This window comes from Procambarus clarkii, chromosome 25, assembly GCF_040958095.1.
Source record: "Procambarus clarkii isolate CNS0578487 chromosome 25, FALCON_Pclarkii_2.0, whole genome shotgun sequence".
Classification (NCBI taxonomy): domain Eukaryota; kingdom Metazoa; phylum Arthropoda; class Malacostraca; order Decapoda; family Cambaridae; genus Procambarus; species Procambarus clarkii.
Window position 1 is genome coordinate 43,484,684 of NC_091174.1, and position 13,826 is coordinate 43,498,509.

Below are 13,826 nucleotides of genomic sequence, written 5' to 3' on the forward strand. Positions count from 1 at the left end.
CCCGTGTTTCACAAGAGATCCTTTACATTTTAAGCACCAATTGTATTGACTAATGTACGTCTTGTAACCTTTAAGACATAAATAGACAAGACATGGATAAATGAGTGAATAATACTGAGTGACTAGGTTAGGGCGAGGAACATAGTACAGTGTCTGGCTTTGGAAGAATGCCTACTGTTTTAGAAACCTTATTGCCATGATCATAATCGTATGGGTTAAAAAGCATTTGTTGTCACTCCTACACTGTGGCTTGTTGAGCTTGAAACCTTTGCTCCTTGTTCGTGTTACATCTGACCTTTTGAAGAAATTGTATGAATCAATATCCTCCAAATTGTTCAGTATTTTAAAGGTTTCGCTCTATTACTCTCTCAATTGCATATATCTAAGCATATAGATTAGATATAGATTTAGATTAGATTTTTTAGTCAGGTAAAGGTACATACATTGCAGATGAGTTACAAAGGGAAAGACAATGACTAGAGTTCACTAGCTCTATTGGAAGAGAAACGTCTGTAAGACAAGTGTGGGCAAAAATTAAGGTAGCTAAGGGGAGCAGAGCCCGGCCTGCGGCTCACAACGACCCCCAGGGTAAGGCTGAAGAACTAATTCACAAGTGGAGTGATGCAGCATCATCCTCCTCCCTCCCTGCAGAAGTAAGCAGGGAACAGCTCCTCCGACATAATGACAGAAGGATTAGGATAACAAGAGCACAATCTAGTGATGACGAGTATGGGGAACCAATTACAACCAAGGAAGTAAAGGGGGCTATGAAAAGGGTAAAAGTACAGCACCTGGTGAAGATGGCGTCACCTACGACATACTCAATGCACTGTGTGAAGTGTCTGGCAATCCACTACTCCACCTGTTTAACAAGTCATTCCTATGTGGAGTGTTGCCCACACAATGGAAACATGCAATAATGGTCCCAATACCGAAACCCAATGACCCTGGCAATTATAGACCTATCAGTCTCATGTAATGCACTTGGAAGAAGCTTGAAAGGATCATCCTAAACCGACTATTGCACAAAATAGGAAGGTTAGGGGAGGGGTCAATGGATTTGTTAAAGGACGGAGGACAGCAAACTATAGTTAATTACCTTGCTAATGATACAGCTAAGTACTCCCAATAAACTCGCACCTCGGGGCAAAATTTTAAAATTTAAAATACAATACCTAAAGCCACTAATACGCATAGCGTTTCGGGCAAGTATATACGAAGTAAAACCCAAACAAAGAACTGACTCCGTAGGACCCATAAAAGATGAGACTAACAATTTTAAGTTGTATCATAAAAGGGCGGCAAACACTCTCAATGAATACCTAACATCAGTGTTCACACTAGAAAGCTTGAATGACATCCCATCACCAACACAAATGTTTGTTGGAGGTAAGGAGAATGAATTAAGAGAAATACCAATTACACGCGACACAATCAGGAAGAGCATTGACAAACTAAAAGACTCAGAAGCCCAAAGTGTAAATGGATTTAAGTCCCAAGTCGTAAAGGAACTGGCAAATTAATTGGGTGGTTGAAGGTAGGAGCTGCCTCGTATGGGCCGGTGGGCCTTCTGCAGTTGCCTTTGTTCTTGTGTTCTTGTGTTCTTATGTTGAGTAGCAGCATTGGCAAATTTGCAGATGATACAAAAATAGGTAGGGAAATTAACACGGAAGAAGACTCACTATCACTTCAAGTTGATCTAAATAGGGTTTTGAAATGGTCAAAAGATTGACAGGTGCAGTTTAATGCTGATAAATGTAAAGTTTTGAGACTAGGTAATGATGATAGTTACAAGATACGAGCTAGATGGTGTTGAGATTGCGAAGTCGGATTGTGAAAGGGATCTGGGAGTTATGATTAGTAAGAATTTAAAACAAAAGGACCAATGCATGAATGCTCGTAATAAGGCAAATAGGACACTGGGATTTATTAATCGAAGTGTTAGTAACAAGACACCTGGTGTGGTTCTTCAGCTATATCTTGCTCTGGTTAGGCCCCATTTACATTATGCAGTTCAGTTTTGGTCGCCATATTATAGAATGAATATAAATTCACTTGAACGTGTCTAGAGTAGGGTGACTAAGTTAATTCCCAAAAATAGAAATCTTTTATATGAAGAAAGATTAACAAAGCTTAAATTGCATTCACTGGAAAAGCGAAGAGTTAGGGGTGATATGATAGAGGTTTACAAGTGGATGAATGGACATAACAAAGGGGATATTAGTAGGGTATTAAAAGTATCAACACATGACAGAACACAAAACAATGGGTATAAATTGGATAAGTTTAGATTTAGGAAAGACTTGGGTAAATACTGGTTTGGCAACAGGGTTGTTGATTTGTGGAACCAATTACCGCGTAACGTGGTGGAGGTGGGGTCCCTCGATTGTTTCAAGCGCGGGTTGGACATGTATATGAGTGGGTTTGGGTGGTTATAGATAGGAGCTGCCTCGTATGGGCCAATAGGCCTTCTGCAGTTACCTTTATTCTTATGCTCTTAATTCACTATGCTTGCCAGTGAAACTCCTTTTCAGAAAATCGCTGGACCATGGAATAGTTCCCCTAGTAATAGTTGAAGGTGATGTAGTGATCGAGTAATCCTTATACTCCATTATCTCATCATCATAATGGCATAACTAATTACACAAGCATTAATCCTATCCCTATTTACAGGTAACGGTTTTCCACCCTTCTATATCTTACTGTCAGGTGTCGTCACCGTACATAAGCAAGCGACTTGAGAATAGCACATTACGGGCTATTCATGCCCGTGCCACCTCTTGGGTGGCTTAATCTTTATAAATAAATCAGAATAGCACACACCACACGGGAGACATCTCCCGTCACGCAGGGTGCAGTCGCACCTCCACAGATCTCCAGTATCAGCTCTTGATATTGGTAATGGCTCAAAAGGGCCACCACTTACGGGGTATTCATGCCCGTGTCACCTCTTGGGTGGCTTAATCTTCATCAATCAATCGAATAGCACACAGTACAATCTCCAGTCAAGAATGTAGCACTCGGCGTGTACAGTTCTAATCGACCCAAGACGCTACAGCCTCGACACAGAGCAGACAGCAGACTACGACCGTTGTTCAGGTCCATGTAAACTACATCTACCCGAAGTCCTTCGTCTGAAGAGCCAGTTACAGGAGATACTTTTTCACCCACAGAGTTATTAACTCATGGAACCGCCTACCCACCGAAGCGGTACGTGGCAAAACGATGCTGATTTTCAAAATATACCTGGAAAAGATCATTCCTCCCTACACCTGGGGGGTACCTTCGTTAAAGTAAAAAGGTATACAGAAATAACAAAGAAAATAGATATGAATACTATTACCTTCGATGTTAGTAGTAGTTGTGCAAGTGAGGAGAAAGAAAAAATATTACGGAGTTCATGGATGAAAGTAGATTGATAATATTATCTTGGAACGTTAATGGATTAAAAACTAGAGCGGTGGATGTACACTATTATACTCTTAGAGAGAATATTAACATAGCAGCACTCCAGGAAACTGGGGATAGGGATGGTAACAATCTGAACATGAAGATGAACATGTTGAACATGAAGATGTTCAACTGCTGGGCGAGCCCTCTCCTACTCATCTGAGGGGAGGGAGATTAGATTATGCTTGTTTGATAAATGCTGAGGGCATAGAGGAGAATTGTCTTACTGTGGATGAAATGCCAAGAGATTTTGCATTACAAATACAGCTTAAACTAGATAAAAAGCATGCCTGCCTTCAAAGGAAAAGCTTAAAGTTTAATAAGGGAGAATTAAGGGGTCTTGTTGGTCATATTAAGTCTTGGTATGATACGTATAAGCCAGTTTCGGCAGAAGCATTTTATTAAGATTTAATTAAGGAGGTAGATGTATTTAATGCAACATTGAACCGGAAAACATCTGGTATAGAAAAGCATCCCCCCATAAAAGTGTGCGGAGAAGAGAAAGGAAATTTGGAGCAAGTATTGGCAGGAGTTTGCAGAGAAAGTTAGGAGTAACAAACTTGAAGGAAATCTGGCAAGACATAAATGAAATAAGGGGTAAAAAGCATAATTTTGTTGCACATCCTGACCAGTAAGGAATTGCAAAAGGTCTCGTAAATAAATGGGCGGAAGCTGCCAAACTTAGTTCATTTAATTACCCGCTGTAACGAGAGAGTCGTTTGATTCTTGGAAAGATCTAAGAAAGGATTTTATACTTACAGCAGGTAACAGTGGTGATGTCACTTGCACAGGTATTACCAGAGAAGAACTAATAACGGCGATTAAAGTTGGGAAATCTACCGCCCCCTGGGGAGGATGGAGTAACTTATGAAATACTTAATGAACTTGCCATTATGACGAAAAGCCCGCTGTTAGACCTCTTTAATATTAGTTATAAAGAGGGCAGAATTCCCAGTAAATGAAAAAGAACTATGATCATCCTTATCCCTAAAGCCAATGGAGAGTACAGACCTGTGTCTTTAACCTCGTGTTTTTGTAAAATGATGGAGAGGATCATTTTAAATAAACTTTTGTATATAATAGGTGATCAGCTGTCTAATAATTTTTCGGGTTCCTCAGAGGAAAAAGTACCTCTGACTGTATTATTAAATGTCTAGCTAATGGTAATGATTATTATAGAATTTTTATTGATTTATAAGGAGCTTTTGATAAAGCCAACAAAGAGGTTATTTTATATGAATTAGCTGGTCTTGGTGTTGAAGGGAGATTATTGCGCTGGATAGGGGATTATCTTCAGGAAAGGAAGGCTCAGGTGTGGTATCAAGGTTGTATGGTTCAAGGTATCAAGGTCAAGAACTCTGCACACCTCAGGGAGGAGTGTTGAGTCTCACCCTGTTTAATGTACTAATGAATAAGATAGCATCTGAGAAATACTCAAATTGGGTAACTCCAATCATATATGCTGATGATATTTTGTTTCAGGGCAAAGATATTTCAAAGATTCAAACAGTGTTGGACAATTTCGGAAACCAGTGTCACCACATGGGACTAGTGGTTAATGAAGACAAAACTAAAGTTTGAATGTAGAAGTCGGAGGCCCATTATATTGGAAATAAACGGTAAAAATATAGAGAGTTAATATATATAAATATTTAGGCATGTTTATTTAGGCATGTCCAAATATATGTTGGATATACCTATGAGAGTTTGGAAACTGAGATGAACAGACTGTTGAGTCAATGTCGGAAGAGATTACAACCTCTGAAGGCCATGGCATGCTGTGGAAAGGAGTGGGAGTCCAAGTGCTACGAATGATGTACTTGAGTACTGTAAGATTTCTTATTGATTATGCTGCACCTGTCATTTCTTGTTTGGTAAAGGTAGGATGGGCAAGTTGGAGAAGATACAAAATGAAGCCGTTGGGGGTCGTTGTGAGCCGCTGCTACCTTAATTTTTGCCCACACTTGTCTTGCAGACGTTTCTCTTCCAATAGAGCTAGTGAACTCTAGTCAATGTCTTTCCCTTTGTAACTCATCTGCAATGACCTTTACCTTTACCTGACTAAAAAATCTAATCTAAATCTATATCTAATCTATATGCTTAGATATATGCAAATGAGAGAGTAATAGAGCGAAACCTTTAAAATACTGAACAATTTGGAGGATATTGATTCATACAATTTCTTCAAAAGGTCAGATGTAACACGAACAAGGAGCAAAGGTTTCAAGCTCAACAAGCCACTGAGTAGGAGTGACAACAAATGCTTTTTAACCCATACGATTATGATCATGGCAATAAGGTTTCTAAAACAGTAGGCATTCTTCCAAAGCCAGACACTGTACTATGTTCCCGGCCCAAACCTAGTCACTCAGTATTATTCACTCATTTATCTATGTCTTGTCTATTTATGTCTTAAAGGTTACAAGACGTACATTAGTCAATACAATTGGTGCTTAAAATGTAAAGGATCTCTTGTGAAACACGGGTATTAATAAAAAAATTTATTATGTAAAATAAATAAAAAAGGCCCAAGGGCCATGAAGTAACAAGAATGCAAGGCCGGCACAAGCTGGCGTAAGTAGAGAAGACGGAAGATTCTTCATATTAAAAGACCCTGCTTCTCCAAGATGGCAGTCACACCCTGCTTGCCCTGGACAATCACCATATGGAGAAGGACTGTTTACTGTGAAGGGAAGTCCACAAATGCAATGCCAGCATGAGTCAGTCTTGAAGGGTAAACGATGATGGCACCCTCACAGTAACACAAAAGCCGAGCAAGCCCAGTGAGGAAGACCTGTTGATGGGAAGGAGGAGAATCATTAGTCACAACAAAATCCACATAGAAACAAAGGAGAGAAAAAAAATAAAGTGGATGTCTTCTTTTTGTATAGACATAATAAATATTGCCATTTGGCTATGTATTTACACATGGTATCAGCAAGCTTAGCCTCCAAACACACACACACACATGGTATCAGCAAGCTTAGCCTCCAAATACACACATGGTATCATCAAGCTTAGCCTCTAAACACACACACACACACACAAACGGTATCAGCAAGCTTAGCCTCCAAACACACACACACACACACACACATACATGGTATCAGCAAGCTTAGCCTCCAAACACAGACACACACGGTATCAGCAAGCTTAGCCTCCAAACACACACACACACATGGTATCAGCAAGCTTAGCCTCCAAACACACACACACACACACACATGGTATCAGCAAGCTTAGCCTCCAAACACACACACACATGGTATCAGCAAGCTTAGCCTCCAAACACACACACACATGGTATCAGCAAGCTTAGCCTCCAAACACACACACACATGGTATCAGCAAGCTTAGCCTCCAAACACACACACACATGGTATCAGCAAGCTTAGCCTCCAAACACACACACACATGGTATCAGCAAGCTTAGCCTCCAAACACACACACACATGGTATCAGCAAGCTTAGCCTCCAAACACACACACACATGGTATCAGCAAGCTTAGCCTCCAAACACACACACACAGATAATGGGGACATTGAAACAGTTGATAAACTTGATTTCAAGAGAGAGAGGTCACTATGGGGAACTTCAAATTTTTTGTAATAAGTAATTAGGCAGACTTGTTGCTAGACAGGGAAGTAAATTAAATGTATGCCAAATTTTGCAAAATATACAATGAAGGCACACAAACATTCATACCAAAACAGAGATGCAGGGCCAGAAAACAGGATTGGTTCAACAGAAATTGAGAGAGGGCCACAGACCAAAAGACACAAAAATGGAATGAAAGACATTGAAAAACTACAAGCAGATGTCAACAAAGTTTTTGATTGGGCAGCAGAAAATAACATGATGTTTAACAGTGATAAATTTCAGGTATGGCAAAAATGAGGATCTGAAACATAATACAGGGTACAAAACACAATCGAATCTTCCCATAGTAGAAAAACAGCATGTCAAGGATTTGGGAATAATGATGTCCGACGATCTAATGTTTAGGGAGCATAACCAAGCAAATATTGCGTCGGCCAGAAAAATGATCGGATGGATTATGAGAACTTTCAAATCCAGGGATCCCATTACAATGGTTGTACTCTTCAAGTCACTTATGTTGTCCCGTCTCGAGTACTGCTCAGTATTCACTTCCCCCCTTCAGAGCAGGAGAGATTGCTGAAATAGAGGGAATACAGAGAACATATACGGCACGCATAGACGAGATAAAACACCTAAATTATTGGGATCGTCTCAGAGCTCTCCAAATGTACTCTCTAGAAAGGAGATGAGAGAGATACCAAATAATATACACATGGAAGATACTGGAGGGCCAGGTCCCAAATCTACACAGTAAAATAACAACGTACTGGAGTGAACGATATGGAAAAAAATGCAAGATTGAACCAGTGAAGAGCAGAGGTGCCACAGGCACAATCAGAGAGCACTGTATAAACATCAGAGGTCCGCGGTTGTTCAACGTCCTCCCAGCGACTATAAGAAATATTGCCGGAACAACCGTGGACATCTTCAGGAGAAAACTGGACTGTTTTCTAAGAGAAGTTCCGGATCAGCCGGGCTGTGGTGAGTATGTGGCCCTGCGGGCCGCTCCAAGCAACAGCCTGGTGGACCAAACTCTCACAAGTCGAGCCTGGCCTCGGGCCGGGCTTGGGGAGTAGAAGAGCAGAACCCCATCAAGCAGGTATCAACATAGAAAGAAGCCAAACCCCCAATCATACCAGCGATACAAAGATGCGAGAAACAACTATACAGCAGTAAGGAGAGAGGCAGAAAGAAATTTTTAAAAAGGGATAATGGATAAATGTAAAACAGAACTGGGCCTATTCTACAAATTCATAAACAACAAATTGCAGGTAAAGGATAATATCCAGAGGTTGAAAATAGGAAACAGATTCACAGAAAATGATAATGCAATGTGTGAAACATTAAACCAAAAGTTCCAAAGTGTGTTTATACAAAATGAAATCTTAAGAGAACCAGACACAATAAGAATTTCTGAGAACATCATAGAGCGTATAGAGGTGTCTAGAGATGAAGTGGAAAATATGCTAAAGGAGCTAAGTAAGAACAAAGCAGTTGGTCCAGATGGAGTTTCACCATGGGTTCTGAGAGAATGTGCACCTGAGCTCAGCCTTTCACTTCACCTGATCTTTCAGGCATCCCTGTGTACAGGAGTCATAGCAAACATGTGGAAAAAGGCTAACATAGTTCCAATCTACAAAAGTGGCAACAGGGAAGACCCCACCCCTCTCAGTTATAGACCTGAATCATTGACAAGTGTAACAGTGAAAAGATTGAAAAAAAAAAAATAATAAAAACTAAATGGGTAGAACACCTGGAGAGAAATTATATAATATCACACAGACAGTATTGTTTTCGATCTGGAAGATCCTGTGTATCGAATTTACTCAGTTTCTATGATTGAGCCACAGAGATTTTAAAGGAAAAAGGTAGTTGGATCAACTGCATCTATCTAGACATAAAAAAGGCTTTCGACAGAGTTCCACATAAGAGGTTGTTCTGGAAACTAGAAAATTTTGGATGGGTGACAGGTAAGCTTCTAACATGGATGAAAAATTTTCTGACTGATAGAAAAATGAGGGCAGTAATCAGAGGCAATCGGACTGGAGAAGTGTCACAAGTGGAGTACCACAGTACATGCACCAGAAATGTTCATTGTCTACATAAATGATCTACCAGTTGGAATACAGAATTATATAAACATGTTTGCTGATGATGCTAAGATAATGGGATGGATAAGAAATTTTGATGATTGTCATGCCCTTCAAGAAAACCTGGACAAAATAAATATATGGAGCACCACTTGGCAAATGAAATTTAATGTGAATAAATGCCATGTTATGGAATGTGGAATAGAACATAGATCCCACACAACCTACAAATTATGTGAGAAATCTTTATATAATTCTGATAAAAGAAAGAGGTCTAGGGTTGATTCTATATAGAAAACTATCACTTGAGGCCCACATAAAGAACGTTGTGTGAGGAGCCTATGCCACGCTTTCTAACTTCAGAATTTCGTTTAAATACATGGATGGCGAAATACTAAAGAAATTGTTCACGAATTTTGTTCGGCCAAGGCTAGAATATGCAGCGGTTGTGTGGTGCCCATATCTTAAGAAGCACATCAACAAACTGGAAAAGGTGCAAAGACATGCTACTAAGTGGCTCCCAGAACTAAAGGGCAAGAGCTATGTGGAGAGGTCAGAGGCATTAAATATGCCAAAACTAGAAGACAACAAAAAGAGGTGATAAAATCACTATGTACAAAATAGTAACAGGAATTGATAAAATCGATAGGGAAGATTTCCCGAGACCTGGAACTTCAAGAACAAAAGGTCATAGATTTAAACTAACTAAACAAAGATGCCAAAGAAATATAAAAAAATTTCCTTTCGCATACAGAGTGGTACACGGTTGGAACAAGTTAAGTGAGAAGGTGGTGGCGGCCAAGACCGTCAGTAGTTTCAAAGCATTATGTGACAAAGAGTGCTGGGTAGACGGGACACCACGAGCGTAGCTCTAATCCTGTAACTACACTTAGGTAACTACATTTGGTGTCAGCAAGCTTACCGTCGAAACACACACAAACAGCCTGCCTATTATTCAAGGCCTTCTCTGAGTACTCTCTATTTTCTTCTCTGAGGCTATGGGTCCCTAATCTTGCACCAGAGGTGGTACAACTTTTAAGTTTTTAACTACTGCACTGAGCACCTGATTTTGGCAAAGACTTCTTAGTGCAATTGTCAAGGACAGAGTTCTGGTATTTTTTTGTTTATAAATATTCAGGTATAGTTAATGTCAAAATGTTTCAAAACTCAACAATTTATATTTCAAAACAAAAAAAGTAATGAAAACATTACAAAACATTAAAATATAGCCTAATTAATTTTTTAATAAAATAGCACAACTCTCAGAATGTCTAAAGGTGCTTTGAGCAATGAAGTAGTTAATTTTATATATATAATATTATATATATAATATATATTTACCTGTGACTACTGCTTAGCAAAAATTTGATCTCTGTGAAAATTGGTCTCGTCATTGCTAGGAGATATTTTAAAGACCATGATTTGCTGTGGATGGCACTGTAGTCTTCAAGTCATCAATCTAAAAATAGAGGTAATCTTTTAAAATGTAAATTTTGTATAAAAAAAAATGCAAAAATAAATTGCAAGAATAATATGAAGTTATTATACAATTTTTGTTTAATTATTTAAATATTTGTGAGACATTATTAAGAAATGTATGAAGTACAGATTCTCTAAGACCTGATATGTATCTGCTTATGTTCCACCACATTACATTCAGGGCTGAAGAGAAAACACAGCCAGTAAGGTAATGATCACTTAGGATGGACTGGGATGCTACATGTAGGTGGGGGCTAAGCTGCGTGAGGCTAGGATGCCCAGCCTGCCTTGTCTAGGCTGGGCTGGGCTAGGCAACACTAGGAAGGAGTCAACAAATCTCTGGAGTGCCTTACTTTTCCTGATATCCTTAAAAAAGCAAGAATGATGCCATTTTATAAAGGAGGCGAGACAGCAGACATAAACAATTAAAGAAAAATATCAAATCTACTTATACTTTCAAAAATATTTGATTTTTTTTTTTTACAAACATCTCTTCCTACTTTGTAAAATTCAACATGAATACAAACACACACACACATCCCTAGGAAGCAGCCCATAGCAGCTGTCTAACTCCCAGGTACTTATTTACTGTTAGGTGAACCAGATATAGAGAATAACCACAAAATGCTATCTTTATAAGAACTATCGTGTAAAGCCACTAGTACACGCAGCATTTCAGGCAGGATATATAAAATATTATATATATATATATATATATATATATATATATATATATATATATATATATATATATATATATATATATATATATAACTGAAAACTCACACCCCAGAAGTGACTCGAACCCATACTCCCAGAAGCAACGCAACTGGTATGTACAAGACGCCTTAATCCACTTGACCATCACGACCGGACAAAATGAGGTGATAGCCGAGGCTATTTGAACCACCCCACCGCCGGCACTCGGATAGTTATCTTGGGCATAGCAGTCTTGTACATACCAGTTGCGTTGCTTCTGGGAGTATGGGTTCGAGTCACTTCTGGGGTGTGAGTTTTCAGTTGCATATTGTCCAGGGGACCATTCTGGCTTGTTCGCATTTGTGTTCCTCACGTGTGCCCCTAAGAATGAGGTGATTTGGTAAAATGCTATGCCCAAGATAACTATCCGAGTGCCGGCGGTGGGGTGGTTCAAATAGCCTCGGCTATCACCTTGTAGCGAGTAGATTATCCCAATAATATACTCGCTCCATTGTTAATATTCCTGTCAACCTTTGGAGATGAATGAGGTGAGGCGTTGCCCGGGCAACACGGTGAGGTGTTGCCCGGGCAACACGGTGAGGTGTTGCCCAAGCATATAAGCAGCAGAATAGCAAACACTAACCAGAGTCTACTTTCAAGTGTGGTCTAGAGCAGACACTTGCGAGATACTGTACCGACGCTCAGTGCGCTCAACTCACACCAAAGTATCACCGGTGTACTTCTGTATATTCGACCAAATATATATATAGTATCTTAGTGTCTGTGTTTATTTGTCACCATACTTTACGTAACAATAGAACTGTTACATTGGTGACCCCAGAGAGTTTCGACGATACCCAGCCACGATGGACTACAACATGGTCTCTCACTGGACCTCTACTGCTACTGTTTGCTGTGATGGAACACTGCCAACACCCTCGCCACAGCTATGATTTTCATCGCGTCCATCTCTGCATTTTCATCTACTACGGCTTGCTGCTCCACGATCGTTACTCACTCATCTGACAGCCTCATCAATGATTACATCATGTTGGATCTACAGCTTGTCCTGCCGACTCTCCGTCGCTGCCAGGCCACTGCTTGTCCTGCGCCCACGACAGCTGCTCTGTCATCAGATTCATCTACACGTTCACTGCATTTTGATACTCGGCCGACTCAAGCCCTTTGCGCAGTACAGGACTTACAGCTTGCGTTTCCGACACTTCGTCGCCTTCAGGACAATTCAGCTCTAGATGTGATTACCTAACTACGTGCCTACATTACCTCCTATTGTCCTGGTGCCCGAGCCCATCCGCCCCGGATCTAAATGCTCCAACGACCCAAGGACGCAACAATTATGCACATTCTTCTCTCCTGCTACATCGAGCTTGTCCACACACTGCCTACATCTTTTGGTACCAGACTACAATTTCCACAGTCAACAATGTAGTACTCGGCGTGTACATTCCTAATCAACCCAAGACGCTACATCAACAGACTACGACCGCATCGAGCCGCCACGCTCTCGCTCCCCGAGTTTAGTCACTCACAATTCTCAATCGAGCCGCCACGCTCTCCCACATAGAGCTCCACGACTCCGGCCTCACTCAGCTCTCTGCTCTGCTCCAGGCTTCGTCTCAACGTCTGCGACACTGCTAAATCCAGAGACACATCCGCCGACTACGCAGTTCACTTTTCGACCACAGTTACCAGCAGCACCGCCACCTACGACAACGGACGATCCTGTACGACTTCCCACCCTACAACCCCAGTTACCAGCCGCACCACAACCTGATCCTGTGCGACCTCCCACCCTACGACCCCAGTTAGATGACATCAGGGAAGAGGAGGAAGTTAACTTTGATGGTTATGTAACGCGAGCAGGGCGTACAATTCACCGACCAGCTAAGTTCCTTGATCAAGTATTTTTCCTTTCATCCCCTGGGAGGGGGAGTTCTGTAGCGAGTAGATTATCCCAATAATATACTCGCTCCATTGTTAATATTCCTGTCAACCTTTGGAGATGAATGAGGTGAGGCGTTGCCCGGGCAACACGGTGAGGTGTTGCCCGGGCAACACGGTGAGGTGTTGCCCAAGCATATAAGCAGCAGAATAGCAAACACTAACCAGAGTCTACTTTCAAGTGTGGTCTAGAGCAGACACTTGCGAGATACTGTACCGACGCTCAGTGCGCTCAACTCACACCAAAGTATCACCGGTGTACTTCTGTATATTCGACCAAATATATATATAGTATCTTAGTGTCTGTGTTTATTTGTCACCATACTTTACGTAACAATAGAACCGTTACAACCTCATTTTGTCCGGTCGTGATGGTCAAGTGGATTAAGGCGTCTTGTACATACCAGTTGCGTTGCTTCTGGGAGTATGGGTTCGAGTCACTTCTGGGGTGTGAGTTTTCAGTTGCATATTGTCCAGGGGACCATTCTGGCTTGTTCGCATTTGTGTTCCTCACGTGTGCCCCTAAGAATGAGGTGATTTGGTAA

At 40.8% G+C, this 13,826-nt stretch overlaps 1 long non-coding RNA gene across 1 annotated transcript in view; it reads right to left on the reverse strand.

Annotated features, from left to right (window-relative positions):
* Positions 1–5,936: 5,936 nt before the first annotated feature.
* The window catches only part of LOC138368416 (uncharacterized), a 10,858-nt gene continuing 2,968 nt past the window's right edge, over positions 5,937–13,826 (reverse strand). Inside the window, exons 2-3 of the long non-coding RNA XR_011229596.1 lie at positions 10,483–10,600; positions 5,937–6,244 (exon numbers count right to left, since the gene is read on the reverse strand). This is a non-coding gene — a long non-coding RNA (uncharacterized lncRNA). The remainder of the gene's footprint in view (positions 6,245–10,482; positions 10,601–13,826) is intronic.